The sequence below is a fragment of the Eriocheir sinensis genome, chromosome 39, assembly GCF_024679095.1.
Source record: "Eriocheir sinensis breed Jianghai 21 chromosome 39, ASM2467909v1, whole genome shotgun sequence".
In the NCBI taxonomy this organism is placed as follows: Eukaryota; Metazoa; Arthropoda; class Malacostraca; order Decapoda; family Varunidae; genus Eriocheir; species Eriocheir sinensis.
In genome coordinates this window covers 3,824,460-3,840,384 of record NC_066547.1, presented here as the reverse complement: position 1 = coordinate 3,840,384, position 15,925 = coordinate 3,824,460, and the positions used below count along the sequence as shown (strand labels likewise).

Here is a 15,925-nt window from a genome sequence, read left to right as displayed (position 1 = left end):
GCCTCTCTCTCTCTTTTTCTCTTTCCTCTTCCCTATTGCCACCCTTCGCTTCTTTCTTCCTCTCTAGCTTTCTTTTCCATTCCTGTTGCTATCCTTCTCTTCCTTTCCCTTTGTCCCATCCTTCCTTTCCATGCCTCTCTCTCTCTCTCTCTCTCCCTCTTCCTTGTTACCATCCTTCTTCCACACACCTGCGCGAGTATACATTAGCACAGAGGTGTTTGTTTATTCACATATTCATTTTTTTTCAGTCGCACACACACACACACACACACACACACACACACATACACACACACACACACACACACATACAGAGGCACACACACACACACACACACACACACACACACACACATACAGAGGCACACACGCACACATACACAGATGACAAGCTGGGAAGACTATATTAGCATGCTGTGTTTGTTTAAATCAGCATGACTCGTCTGCTGAGAGGAAAGAAAGAGAGAAGGGAGAGAGAAAGACGAGGAGAGAGGGAAAAAGAAATAAGATGGTGAGAAAAAGAAGAAAGGAGATGAGGTAGGGAAGGAGGAATAAGACGAAGCAAATAGAGAGAGGGAGAAAGAATGACAGGAAGTAAAGAAAAATAAGTGAAAGAGAAAAAGAGAGAAAGACGAGCAGAGAGAGAAAAAAAGAAATAAGACGAAAGGAAGAGAAAGAGGGAAATGAAGTAGGGAAGGAGGAATAAGACAAAGCAAACAGAGAAAGAGAAAGACATGAAATAAAGAAAAATAAGTGAAAGAGAGAGAGAGAGAGAGAGAGACGAGCAGAGAGAGAAAAAAGAAATAAGCGGGAGCAAAATGAAAGAGGGAGATGAAGTAGGGAAGGAGGAATAAGACAAAGCAAATAGAGGAAGAGAAAAAGACAGGAAGTAAAAAAAAATAAGTGAAAGAAAGATGAAAAAGGAATGCTAAGAAGGAGTGAAACGGAGGGCAAGCAGGAAGAGGAGGAGGAGGATCAGGAGGAGGAGGAGGAGGAGGAGGAAGATAATAAGGCAGATAAACAGCGGAGAGAAAAAAGGAAATGAGAGGATGACTTTGCGCTCAGCTGGCAGGTTTTTTTTTTTTTTTTTTTGGTTTATTTCTCGAGGACCTTAAAATTTTGCCTGAATGCGGGGAAGGGAAATGAGAGAAAGGGAACGTGTGTGTGTGTGTGTTGGGGGGGGGGAAGCGTAGAGGGGGGGAGGAGTAGGGGGGGAAGGGAAGCAGGGGGGAGGAGGTGGAATACTTGTTGTTGTTGTTGTTGTTTTGTTGTTGTTGTTGTTGCCTTTCGTACGCCCACGCAGTCTCGGCTATTTCTATCTCCTGTATTTCAGCTTCAAAGATTATCCCGTGTTGCTCTCTCTCTCTCTCTCTAATTCCTGACCTTGGCATTCCTCTACTGACTCATGTGATTTGGTGACACGGCTTTTTGCATATTCTATTTCTATTTATTTTACTTATTCTTTTTTTTTCGGGGGCCGAAGTGTGTTTTCTGTCGTAATCTTCCTTCCGTGAACTTGTGGGGGGGGGAGGGAGCAGGGGGCTGGGGGGGGATCCACACCTTCTCTATTTTTTAACACATACGAAGGAAGAAAAAGAGATGGAAAAGGAACCGTTAAGAGTTTTTAAAGGAATGTCGCTTCATTCTTTTCGTTTTTTTATTTATTTACCTTAAGAATTATTTGTCTTATGTACTCTCTAGTCACTTAAGAAGGAAAAGAAGGATAATTATAGAGGGACCGTTTGAAATTTTGGGGGTGTCAGGATTTGTTTTTCTCTCCTTTTCTCCTTTTCTTCTTTTCGTTTCTCTCGTGATGGTCGTTTGCGGTATTTTCCCTTTAGTATGGAGGCTTAATCTGCTTGTTTGTCTTCGTCTTTTTCTTCGTCTCTTTTATTTGTACCTCAGTGATGATGATGATGATGATGATGGTAGTGATGAGTGGTCAGTCGTCTGTCTTGAATCGCCACAGTAAAGTGCTTGGGTAATCTTCTTCCTCATCTTCCTTTATTATTTTTATTTCTCTTCTTCTGCTTCTGCTTTTCCTTCTTTTGCTTCTTCTTTATTTTTCTTTTCCTTCTTTCTCTCTCTCCCTTTCTCTCTCAGCAATGGTGCGGTAGGCTTTTTCTTTTCTTACTGAAGTGATCGTTACATGCAATATTTTCTTTTCCTTTCTTTTTCCCTTTCTCCTTTCTGCACACCTTTCTGTTCACCTAACTTCTTTACATCTTGCTTCTTTTTTGTACCGTATGGCATTTGCGAGTTCACACTTTCGTATCCTAAGATTATTTTTGTCTACTTATAAATACACTAACCGCTAGAGACGTATTCTTATAAAAATCTTGTGTTATGTAGTTACGAGGAACTTATTACAACAGTCTTTCCTCTCCTGACGACTTTAAATTCATGCGCTAAAAAATAAAAAGGTTTCCTTCTTCTTATTCCTCTTCCTCTGATTTCTTTCTTCAATACTTTTCTCTTTTTCTGCTTTTTCTTCTGTCTTTTCCTTTATTGTTTCCTTTTTTATCATTATTTCCATTTCGATATTTTTTTCTTTATCTCTTCACTATAGTTCCCCGTGGCCTCAGTGCTCATCTCAGGCAGATCTCAATTGTTAGGTCAGTGGCAGGCAACACAACATGACGCAGGCCCCCCACCTCCATCACCCTCCTCCACTGCACCTCTTCTGCCAGTAACGCGCCCCCGAGGAACAGTCTGAATAAGTGACGTCTTACTCTTCCTTGCACGAGGCTCCTCAACTTTATGGCCGACAAGGAGTGTGTTTACTGTCCTTCATCCAGCCTTCTGTCGCGCCGCCCCTGACTGTCTGACTGCCTGGCTGACTGACTGGGTGAGTGAGTGTGTGACTGACTGACTGGCCGGGTGACTGGGTGGCTGACTGACTAACTGGTTGGGTGAAGATTGACTGACTGACTGAGTGGGTGACTGACTGACTGACTGGGTGACTGACTGGCTGACTGACTGGCAGACTGGGTGGGTGACTGGCTGACTCTCTCTCTCTCTCTCTCTCTCTCTCTCTCTCTCTCTCTCTCTCTCTCTCACCCAATGAGGAAGAGGCAGGAATGCGCATGAGGGAGGTGCAGAAGGGAGTGGTCATTGATAGGTCATCACCACCTGAAGAAGAGGTGGAGGAGAAGAGAAGGAGGAGGAGGAGAGGGTGATGATGGTGATGATGATGAAGAAGAAAAGAAGAAAAGATATAGTCTAATCCACAAGAACAATAGTAATAATAACAACAACCAAAATCATATCAGCAACTACTACTGCTACTACTACCATCACCACCACTACTACTACTACTACCATCACCACCACTACTACTACTACTACTACTACTACTACTAAGCAACTTCAAATCCCATTATTCCACATTTTCCTTTTCCTTTCGTCGAATCCTACCCCCCCCACCCCCCACCCTTACCCCATAACCCCCTGCCCCGCTCCTCCAGCCCCGCCCCGCCCCGCCCCGCCCCTCCAGCACTTTTACCTTACGCAAACAAGTGACTGACGGACTGAACGAAGCCGCCTTGTGTTATCAGGGCGTGGCCGAGGGCGCTAAGCTCGTCCCATAAGCCACTGTGGGTATGTGTGTGTGTGTGTGTGTGTGTGTGTGTGTGTGTGTGTGTGTGTAAGAGAGAGAGAGAGAGAGAGAGAGAGAGAGAGAGAGAGAGAGAGAGAGAGAGAGAGAGAGAGAGAGAGACAGACAGGAAGACAGACAGACAGACAGACAGACAGATAGACAGACAGAAACACAGATATACAGACAGACAGACAGACAGACACACAGATATACAGACAGACAGACAGACACACAGATATACAGACAGACAGACAAACAGACAAAAAAAGCGTGTAGAAAACAATTATCAACTAAGAAAGAAAATATTGATAATGATGATGATGACGATGATGATTTTATAGATACTCATTATGATAGAAAGTCACAATCTGGAACGTCTTTTTACGCGGATATTGAAACGCCAACGAGTGAATACGTTAATTAACTTTATCTTATTATCCTTTCATTCCATTATTATCAATCGACTGAAATTAATGATCAAAACGTATCAAAGAAAACTCATTATCCTCTCGACGCTACAGATTTCATGAAGCAAATGAGGAAAAACACAAACAGTTACTTAATTTCTTGTGAAATCAACGTCTCTCTCTCTCTCTCTCTCTCTCTCTCTCTCTCTCTCTCTCTCTCTCTCTCTCTCTCTCTCTCTCTCTCTCTCTCTCTCTCTCTCTCTCTCTCTCTCTCTCTCTCTCTCTCTCTCTCTCTCTCTCTCTCTCTCTCCTTTATTGTTTCTTCCTTTTTTTCTCATTATTTCTCTTTCTATATTTTCTCTTTATCTCTTTCTTTCATACTCTTCTTCTCTTCTTTTCTCTGTATTTCCTTCCTTTATTTATCTTTTTCCTTTCTTTTTCCATTCATTCATTCATTCATCTCTCTCTCTCTCTCTCTCTCTCTCTCTCTCTCTCTCTCTCTCTTGTTAAATCAATCCGAGAAATCATTAACACTCTATCAGTCGGTCTTGCGTTAAAGAGTTGATGTAAGGCGTCAACTTGTCGGTCCAATGATGGGTGGCTCCTTGTTTTGCGACGCCCACGCTGCGCCGCGCCATCAAGACGTATGTTGTGACTGCTCATAAGATTAATTCGTATATATCGGTGGGTTCACGTTTTTATTAGAGAGAGATGAGGAGGAGAAGGAGAAGAAGGAGAGATGAGATGTATATTAGTAGGTTCACGTCTTTATCAGAGAGAGAAGAGGAAGAGGCTGAAGAGAAGAGGAAGAGAAGGAGTAGAGAAAATAATAAAGAGGAGGAGATGAATTGAAGTAAGACGAATAAGAACGAGACTGAAAGAAAAGAAAGGAAAGAGAACAAAAAAGGTATGGAACAAAAACTAAAGAAAAAAGAAAGAAAAGAGGACCGAAAGGAAGAAAACCAAGGAATGAAAACAAAGAATAAGAGAGAAAATGGCAAAAAAACAAGACCAGGGAATGAAAACAAAGAAGGAAAAGGTGGGAAAAAATCACAAAACAACGAGATAAAAAAATAAATAAGTAGCACAAAAGAACAGAGGACAAAGAAGAGGGAGAGAGAGACAGAGAGAGTAGGGGGAGGGAGAGGGAGAAAGACAACCAGGGCAAGCAGAGAGAGACAGAGAGAGAGTAGGAGAGGAGGAGGAGGAGGAAAGTAACGATGATGATGAAGCCTGAACGCGCGTGACACCCCATAAGGAGGTGATGAGGCGGCGACGATAAGAGAGGTGATGATAGCGATAACAATGGTGGTGGTGGTGGTGGTCGAGGAGGAGGAGGAGGAGGAGGAGAGATACTTATTGGTAACTTGTCTGGTGGAGGTGGTGGTGGTGGTGGTAGCGGTGTAGCGGTGGACAAAGAAAGGGAAAGACCACCACCACCTCCACCTCCACTACCTTCTCCTCCTACTTGGCCACACGCGTCCCAAAGCGTCCACTTTCTCAAGGTCGCGCGAAAAGGACCGTAAAAAACAGCCAGCGAGGGAAGGGACTGGCGTTGGTCAAGCCTTGAGGAGTGACCCGCTGCCGACCCGCTTTGTTTTTTTGTCTGTTTTTTACTTGATCTTGGTAAAAGTGATGAGGGAGTGATTGGATATTGTGTGTGTGTGTGTGTGTGTGTGAGAGAGAGAGAGAGAGAGAGAGAGAGAGAGTTAGATACGTAATAGCTTCCTCCCGTTTCCGATCACACACACACACACACACACACACACACACACACACACACACACACAAAACACTTTACAATTTCCTTTCCCTGAGATTTTAACCTTTTTTATACACAGTTCCCGGCTCATTACTCTAAAAGGTAGTTGTGTCTTCACCTTACTGTATATTCACTTAAGTAGACGTTTAGATATACTAGAGCCGTTGATATATTTCCACTTTTTTATTTCGATGTTGGTTAGTTTTTGGTTATCGGTATACTTATGTCTAAATTTATTCGTATCTGTCTAACTGTTGACTTTATTAGCGCTCTCTCTCTCTCTCTCTCTCTCTCTCTCTCTCTCTTACTCCTGAATTCGTAACCATTTCTTCCTCTCTCCTTCCCTCCTTTCCATTAATTTTATCCCTTCCTTCCTTCCTTTCTTAACTTTTACCTCCATTTCTCTACTTCTTGCTGTAATATTCTCTCTTCCTTTCCTTCCTCCTTCCCCCTCCTTCCATACTGTCCCCTTCTCCTCCCCCTCCTTCCATACTGTTTGTTCCCTTCTCCTCCATACCTCCTCTTGTACCCATTGTCCTTCCTCCTCCTCCTCCTCTTCCTCCTCCTCCTCCTCCTCCTCTTCCGCCCTTCAGTCTTTATGGATCCTCCCGTAATCATCTCCATCCCTAAAGCCGTCCCTAAATCCCCTTCCTCATCCCCCTTTCGCTCCCCATAATCCCCCATGCACCCTAAAATCCTTCATCTTCAATCTCCTCCCTTCGTCTTCCTTACCCTATGGCCTATACCTCCTCCCTTCCTTCTCTTCCTTGCCTACCTCTCTATCACTTATACGCTCTCCCACGCATGCCCTCTCACCCTCCTTCTCTTCTTCTTTTTCTCTCCTTCCTTTCTTACCTCCCTTCCTCAATCCTAGTACCTAATTTTCCTCCCTTCTCTTCATTCCTTCATTCCTTTCCTCTTTTCCTCTCCTTCCTTTCCTACCTCCCTTCCTCTATCCTACTATCTCGTTTGCCTCCCTTCTCTTCCTTCCTTCATTCCTTTCCTCCTCTTTCCTCCATCACTCGGTCACCCACGCACGGCCTCTCTCTCCCCCTCCTTCCTCCCTTACTCTCCTGCCTCTTCCTCCACCCTACTATACCTCCTTTTCCTCCCTTCTCTTCCTCCCTTCCTTTCCTCCTTCTTCCTCTCTCCATATCACTCACTCGCTCACCCACGCACGCCCTCTCTCACTCTCTCCCTCCCATATTTCCTCCTTCCCTCCCTCCCTCCCTTAACCCTTCACACAGCATCGCCTTATACGGTGAAAATTGCGAGAAAAACAAGTGAAAAACGGTCCGGCGAACACAAAAGGATCGAAATGCGTGTGTGTGTGTGTGTGTGTGTGTGTGTGTGTGAGTGTGTCGTGATTCGAGCTCAGAAAACAACACATAGCACGGAATGACGGTACGAGAGAGAGAGAGAGAGAGAGAGAGAGAGAGAGAGAGAGAGAGAGAGAGAGAGAGAGAGAGAGAGAGAGAGACTACACTGGCTCCGTGATTGAAAGCAAACGATCTTCTCTTAAAACCTAAAGTAAATGAGATCGTACAACCATAATAGAGAGAGAGAGAGAGAGAGAGAGAGAGAGAGAGAGAGAGAGAGAGAGAGAGAGAGAGAGAGACAGAGAGAGCGCATCACACCCCCGTCAAATCAAATGTTACCGGAGTCTTATGTAAATTTCCTGAGTCATCCGCCGAAAGAAGATGAAGAAAGGAAGAGAAGGAAGAAAAGAAAGAAGAAGATCAAGAAGGAGGAAGAAGAAAATTAAGTGACGTGTATCACTGAAAAGGAAGGAAAAATGAATGGCGTGTATTAGTGAATGGAAATAAGAAAAAAAAAAAACGTATATAATAGGGATTCAGGCTGTTGTGGTGACGAGAGAAAAAAAAAACTGCAGAGAGAGAGAGAGAGAGAGAGAGAGAGAGAGAGAGAGAGAGAGAGAGAGAGAGAGATTCCAGGAGACAGTGTAAGCAAGATTGATGGCAGCCGCTGCGTTGAGGGAAAAATAGTGGAAGGAAATGAAGGTAAAAATTGAGTGAGGAGACAAAGAAGACTAAGAGAGAGAGAGAGAGAGAGAGAGAGAGAGAGAGAGAGAGAGAGAGAGAGAGAGAGAGGGTGGGCGGGTGGTGATGTCTCGTATATATTTAAGACCATCGATTTATCTTGCAATAGACGGTAACTGTTCTACCCCTAAACCTAAAAAACAGTGGAATTCCGCAAGGCTTTGTTCTATCACCCACTCTCCTTTTATTGCTTACTAACGATTCTCTTTCCAAAACGTAATGTTCTATCTATATATATGCCGATGACTCTACTCTGCATTACTCTACAATCTACTTTATATACCGATGACTCTACTCTGCCTTACTCAACATTATATAGTCTACCGATTACTCTACTCTGCATTACTCTACATTACATATATACCAATGACTCTACTCTGCATTATTCTAAGTTATATATACTGATTACTCTACTCTGCATTACTCGACATTATCCAACAAGACACACAACAGGAATGATACAAGTCTGGATGCTACAAAACGCTGAACCTCTGACCATGGTATTATTTCCAAACGGAGCAGAAGAAACTCATATTAACCTTCACTGGCTCAAAAAACTCAATTCCTAAACATGCAACTCGATACTTCCTTCCTGACATCTATCTGTCCTCCAGTTTTCAATAACACACAGCTGTCCCCTTTGGCACTAAACGTTCTCGCTCTGTCCTTCACTCAAACTCTCAAGTGGAAATGTCATATAATATTACCATCTATTATTACATCCGCTCCCCTCGACTTACTTGGAAGAAAATCAGATCAAATAGAATAACGAAAGAAATACATAGAAAGAAAGCACACACTGGGGACTTTAAGATTAGACAAAAATACATAATAATGCGAAAACAAGTGTGGAAATGCGAGTAAAGTAGAAAAAAATATGTAATAATGATATGAACGAAAATATTGTAGCGTAAAGAGTAGGTACATAAAAACCTCTTGAGTGTGGGTATCAAAAGACAGACTCCAACGTTTGTTATAAAAAGAAATGACAATAAATACGGGAGTTTTGAGCAGAAGAAAAAAAAAGAGGAAAAGAGGAGATAATGGCGTAGTAAATATAAACAGGGTACTTAAAAAAACAACACTCTAAATGTACTCGTAAGAAAGGTCGGTTGGGAATGTTGTAAAAATATGAAAAAGAAAATACAAAGGGAGTTTTACGAAGAAGATAAAAGAGGAAGAGAAGATAATAATGTAGTGAATATAGAAAGAATACATAAAAAAAACTCTGAACACATGCATCAAATGAATGTAAAATTATAGAAAAAAATGAAAACGAAGGGAATTTGACGCAGGTGGAGAAAAAGAGAAAGAGGAGGTAACAATGTAGCAAACAGAGCATATATAAAAAAACTACCTAATCTAAGTATCAAAAGAAAGTCTGTAACGTTATAAAGACTGAAAAAGAAAACGGAGGGAGGGAGGGAAGAAGAAAAACAAAAGAAAAGAGGAAGAAGAGGGTTGGTTGGTTCGAAGGAAGTTTTAAATATAGTCGACACATGAGCGGAGGAGGCGATAAGGGTAGGGAAAGTGGGAAGGCCATAAGAGGGAGCATTACGGGGGAGATAAGGGGGAGATAAGAGAGCGAAAGAGAAGAGATAAAGATAAAATGGAACGCTGACAGGATACACACACACACACACACACACACACACACACACACACACACACACACACACACACACACACACGTAGATAGATGGAGAGAAGCAGATGAAAAGATACACAGAGAAACAGAATAATGGCAAAAGATAACAGAATATATGAAAGAAGAATGCAAAATAATTAAGGAAGTGGTCGAGGACAAGGGAAAAGAGGAGATTGTGTTTATGTATTGTGAATGGATGGATGAAGGAAAGGATGGTGAAGAGGATGATGAGGATGATCAAAACGAGTGATTGGAGAGAACAGAGCGACAGGGAAGAATAAAGGAAGTGTGCAAAGTGTAACTAAGGAAATAAACATCAACAAAGAGGAGAACGAGACTTTGACAGGATATTCAAACACAGACGAAGAAGAGGAAAAAAAGATAAAGGAAAGTAAAATAACAGATAACAACACAACAAAACAAAGCCGAGTAGAAATAAATCAAACACAACACACACGAATAGCTACCTTTCTTTTCTTAATAATAATCCGTTTTTTCACGCTTTCTACTCCTATTCTTTTTAAGGTTTTGTATTTTTTTGTGATTTTTAGTGACCTCATGTTCGCTAAGAGTTTTTTTTTTTTTTTTTTTACAACAAAGGAGGCAGCTCAAGGGCACAAAAAAAGGAAACAATAATAAAAAAAAGCCCGCTACTCGCTGCTCCTAAAAAAGAATCAGAAGAGGTGGTCGAAAGAGAGGTCAGTTTCGGGAGGAGTGCATTCCCCCACTGGTATCTGAGTGAGGGAATGGACGCAGAGCAGTTCGTGGAAGCAGTGAATGACCTTACAGCCCTCGACAAGGAATATGGGGACCTGTTTGCCTTTTCGTATATTGGAAGTGGTGGTGGAGATAAGACAAACATGACACACACGAAGAAGCATAAGAAGGAAGAGAAAGGGGGAAATAAAACGAGATAAAAGATAACAACGTAACAAAACCAAGACAAATACAAATAAGCGAAATATAAGAGGAATCGAAAATGGGGATAAAAGGAAGAAAGAATTAACGAAAGCAATCCCAAAAGAAAGGCGACGCTATAAAAATGGTAATAAAGGAAAAAAGTGAACAAACAAAGGAACAGACGAAAGACAGAAAGAGAAAGAACAGGAAAATAAAAGAGCAACAAAAAAGAAGAAGAAGAAAAAATAGAACATCGAAGGAGAAGAAGAAGAAGAAGAAGAAGAAGAACGAAAGAAAAAGAGAATATGAGGGAACGTAATAAAAAAGGAGAGAGAGAGAGAGAGAGAGAGAGAGAGAGAGAGAGAGAGAGAGAGAGAGAGAGAGAGAGAGAGAGAGAGAGAGAGAGAGAGAGAGAGAGAGAGAGAGAGAGAGAGAGAGAGAGAGAGAGAGAGAGAGAGAGAGAGAGAGAGAGAGAGAGAGAGAGATAAGAGAGAGAGAGAGAGAGAGAGAGAGAGAGAGAGAGAGAGAGAGAGAGAGAGAGAGAGAGAGAGAGAGAGAGAGAGAGAGAGAGAGAGAGAGAGAGAGAGAGAGAGAGAGAGAGAGACGATGACGACCTTAGAATGAAACCAAAAAAAGAGAAAGGAAAGAAATCTAAGTAGAAGAAAGTTAAGAAAGATGAAAAAAATGAAGAACAAATAAAGGATAAGAAGGAAGACATGATAAATTGAGTAGATAGAAAGAAAAAAAATAAAGTCGAGAGAAGGAAAAAATAACGAAATGCAGGAGGAAGTAATGAAAGAGAAAGACGAAGAAGGAAAAAAGAAGCAATAGGAAAATTAAAAGAAAGCAGGAAGTGGGAAAAATATATGAAAATGAGGATGAGGAAAGAGGAAATGAGAAACAGAGATAAAGGAAAAAGAAAATTAATGAGGCCGTGCAAGATTAATGACAAAAAAAGGGAGAGAGAGAGAGAGAGAGAGAGAGAGAGAGAGAGAGAGAGAGAGAGAGAGAGAGAGAGAGAGAGAGAGAGAGAGAGAGAGAGAGAGAGACCTGCAAAGACAAACTCATCAGCAACATTACCTGGAAGAAACCTCAAAAATAATAATATAAATAATAAAAAAAAGAAGAAGGAGAAGAAGAAGAAGAAGAAGAAAGGATAAAGAGAAAGAAGGAAAAATGATGATGAAAGTGAAGATGAAGAACAAAGAAAAAGAAGAACAGAAAGAGAGATGATGATTAAGAAGAAGAAAAAGGAGAAGAGGAGGAAAAAGAAATACAATGATTAGAACAGAAGTCATTACCTGCTTCTCCTTCCTTCCTTCTCTTTCCCTCCCTCCCTCCCTCCCTCTTTCCTCTTTTTTCCTCTTTCTCTCCCTCTCTATCTCTCTCTTCGACATCCCAGGACACGAAAGAGTGGAAGAAGAGATAGGAGGTCATTCTCTTCTCTTCTCTTGTCTTCTCTTCTCTTCCCTTTTCTTCTCTTCTCTTCTCTTCTCTTCCCTTCCTTTCCCTTCTCTTCCCTTCCCTCCCCCCCCCCTTTCCCTTCCCTTCCCTACCCTTCCCTTTCCTTCCCTTCTCTTCCCTTCTCTTCTCTTCATTCCCCTTCTCTTCTGTTCTCTTCCCTTCTCTTCTCTTCTCTTCTCCTTTCTTCTCCTGTCTTTTCTTCTCTTCTCTTCCCTTCTCTCTTCTCTTCTCAACTTCTGGCTCTGTTACTTCCCTACTCGACAGGTCTTGATCACAAATATTCCTCCGCCTCCTCCTCCTCCTCCTCTTCCTCCTCCTCCTCCTCCTCCTCCTCCTCCTCCTCCTCCTCTTCCTCCTGTTTCTCGTCATTTTATATCTTCTTATCTGTTCGTTCCTCTTTCTCACATTACAGTCTTCCGAGCGACTCCACCATTTCGAGCTTACGTAAGGCTGTTTTGTATGTCTGTATAAGGTTTCGGAGGAGGAGGAGGAGGAGGAGGAGGAAAAGAGGGAGGCGAAGGAGTGGGAAGAAAGAAGAAAGAAAGAAAGAATGAGCGAATGAATGAATGGATGAACAGGACTTTGTGGATGGTAAGTACGACAGGATTAAAGGGATGGATAATATGAGGATAATAAGAAAAAGCTAAAATCAAAGCAACCATAAAGTAAAGTAAAGTAAACATGAACAAGAAGTAACAAGACATAAAATAAGCGAGGGAAGCAAATAAGAATAAAAAGCAAAGAAGAAAGGGAATTTGGACTTGAGCTATCCGTCCCCACCTGTTCCTGTCATAACAACCTTTGCACTCCTGTCACTCCCCTTCACCGAGCACCTCCTCCGTCCACTCTTCCCCCATGCTCCCTCCTCCCTCATGCTCTTTAATTCACCTCCACGACAAAGATTCCTCCCCCAACACTCCCCATCACCCCACTCTCTTCCCCACCACCTCCTGAAACATCCCAATCATATCCCCACCAATCCTGTCACCTCCTCCGTCCACCCTTCCCCCATACAACACCTCATGTTCTTTAATTCACCTCCACGACAAAGATTCCTCCCCCAGCACTCCCCATCACTCCACTCTCTTCCCCACCACCTCCTGAAACATCCCAATCATATCCCCACCAATCCTGTCACCTCTCCATTGCCTTCTTAATACCCACATCACATCCAAATTACCTACATCGTCTTTCCAATGCCCCATCATATCCCTTACATTCCCATCACCTTCCCAACACTCTAATCATCTCTCCACTACCTCTACCTCCTCCCCACCACTCTTATCACCTCTCCATTATCTTCTCAATACCCCCCATCACATCCCAATTACCTACATCGTCTTTGCAATGCCCCATCATATCCCTAACATTCCCATCACCTCCACAACTTTCCCATCGTCTCTCCACTACCTCTACCTCCTCCCCACCACCCTTATCACCTCTCCATTATCTTCTCAATACCCCCATTACATCCCAATTGCCTACATCGTCTTTCCAATGCCCCGTCATACCCCTAACATTCCCATCACCTCCACAACTTTCCCATCGTCTCTCCACTACCTCTACCTCCTCCTAATCACCCTTATCACCTCCACATAATCCCAATCACCTACCCAAACTTTCCCAAATCCCCACTCGCTTCCCTAACACCCTAATTACCTTTCCCAAACACCTCTATTATCTCCTACAGACCTCCCTCACCTCCCCATCACCTCCCCTCATTTCCCCACACGCCTCCTCTCACAGACGTCATCAACCGGACTCCACCTCCCCCTCGGTCCCCACGCACCTGCCCTGCCAGCCCCGGGTATTGGGTTCCTATCAGTGGGAAAATCAAGGTGTCCCAACTCTCACCTGGGCCGGGGCGTCCAGGTTCGGCTCCTATTTTTGACACCCGCCCTGGAGCTGAGGTTACGAGGCTCCTTACGAAACACCTTCCTCCGGCTACTCCTTCTTCGCGCCCTTCTTCTCTTCCTTGTCCTCTTCCTTCCAAGGGTGGTGTAAAGGGAGGGGCGTTGCGACTTCCTCCCTGAGTGGGGAAGAAAAGGAAGTGGATATTAGGATGTTAAGTGAGTGCTAAAAGTGGGTGTTAAGTGGTTGTTAAGTGTTAAGTTTTTGGGAAGGGCGTAGCGACTTCCTGCCTAAGAAAGAAGAGAGAGGAGGTGGGTGTTTAAAGTAATGGTTGAAGAATGCCAAAAAAAGGGGTAGGGGCTGAAATGAGGAGTGAATAATTTGCGGTTCATTGTCGGATACTAAACGGGAACGGAAGTTGAGGTAAAAGGTAAAGATGACTAAAAAAGGGGGATAAGAGACTAGAATGAGGAGTGAAATTAGATGGTTGATAATAGGTTATAGATAAATCTTAAGGAAGTTGATTAAAGGGATGAAGATGGCTTAAAAGGGAGTAAGGGACTAGGATATGGAGTAAATTAGATGACTGAAAAGGGGGGGTTCGATAAATGGTACAGGAAGTTGAAGTAAGGATTGAACGCGACAAAAAAATGGCAAGGGGCTAGAATAAGGAGTGAATAAGTGGTTGATAACAGCTTATATAAATGGAAAAGGAAGTTAAAGTGAGGGCTGAAGATAGCTAAAAGGGATAAGGGATGAGGCGCTAAACTGAGGAGCGAATTAGGAGATTCATAATAGGTTAGTTAAAAGAGGGAAAGGAGGGAAAGGAAACTGATGAGAGGGTGTTGGAAAAATCAGGTGGAAATCAGTATAAAAAATCACGCATTACTCCTCCTTAACGATGTAACAATTAGCGCGTTTAGCATCGTTTTATAGAGGTGTGAGCTGCCTTCGCTGGCCGTATAAAAAAAGGCACGTGTGAGCGGCAATACATAAGACGCAGACAAGGAAAGTGCGCAAGGTCTTCGGCGGGGGTGAAGGGGACGCAGCAGGAATTCATGAAGACGAGTTTTTGTGGCCACTCCGGCAAAGAAAAGAAAGAGAGGGAATAAAAAACACTTGAAAGCAAAACCACATGAGAAGAAGAAACAAAAGGAAAGAAGGCATTAAAAAAGGAGAGAGTTGGTGCAAAGGTCATCTCTACTACGCCACACGAGTATTGAGCTTAAAACTGAACTGACGGAATCGAACTGAGATGAAGGAATTGAACTGAAAGGAAGGAATTGAACTGAAATGAAGGAATTGAACTGAGGTGAAGGAACTGAACTGAAAGGAAGGAATTGAACTGAACTGAAGGAATTGAACTGAACTGAAGGAACTGAACTGAACTGAAGGAATTGAACTGAAGTGAAGGAATTGAACTGAACTGAAGGAATTGAACTGAACTGAAGGAATTGAACTGAACTGAAGGAATTGAACTGAAATGAAGGAATTGAACTGAAGTGAAGGAATTGAACTGAACTGAAGGAATTGAACTGAACTGAAGGAATTGAACTGAAATGAAGGAATTGAACTGAAGGAATTGAACTGAAATGAAGGAATTGAACTGAAATGAAGGAATTGAACTGAACTGAAGGAATTGAACTGAACTGAAGGAATTGAACTGAAATGAAGGAATTGAACTGAAATGAAGGAATTGAACTGAAATGAAGGAATTGAACTGAACTGAAGGAATTGAACTGAAATGAAGGAATTGAACTGAACTGAAGGAATTGAACTGAACTGAAGGAATTGAACTGAAATGAAGGAATTGAACTGAACTGAAGGAATTGAACTGAGCTGAAGGAACTGAAAGGAATAGAGCTTTGTGGACGATAGGGGACGAAGAGATGAAGGTAAAAGATAATCAAGAAGGCAAAACCACAACCACTAAACCGAGATATTGAAAAAAAAAGTCCCCTGACCATCTTACCACATCTGAGGTAGGCAAATGGAGGTAATCAGACGGAGGTAATCAGATACAGGTAGACAGATGGAGGTAGTCAGGTAGAGGAATTCAGGTAGATGAAGTGAGGGAGAGGTAGAGGAGAGAGAAGAAGTCAGGGAGATGAAGTCAGGGAGAGGGAGTCAGGGAGAAGTAAGGGAGATGTCGTGTAGAGGAAGTTAGGGAGTAAGAAAGGGAGAGTTAGTCATAGTGAGTTAGTTAGATGGATACAGTAAGGTAGAGGAGGATAG

General features: G+C 42.6%; 1 protein-coding gene and 1 long non-coding RNA gene across 2 annotated transcripts in view; one reads left to right on the top strand and one right to left on the bottom strand.

Annotated features, from left to right (window-relative positions):
• LOC127008882 (A disintegrin and metalloproteinase with thrombospondin motifs 7-like) overlaps positions 1-15,925 on the top strand; it is a 131,209-nt gene that overhangs the window by 10,074 nt on the left and 105,210 nt on the right. The window lies entirely within an intron of this gene.
• The window catches only part of LOC127008884 (uncharacterized), a 115,659-nt gene that overhangs the window by 9,151 nt on the left and 90,583 nt on the right, over positions 1-15,925 (bottom strand). The window contains exon 3 of the long non-coding RNA XR_007761402.1: positions 13,694-13,868. This is a non-coding gene — a long non-coding RNA (uncharacterized LOC127008884). The remainder of the gene's footprint in view (positions 1-13,693; positions 13,869-15,925) is intronic.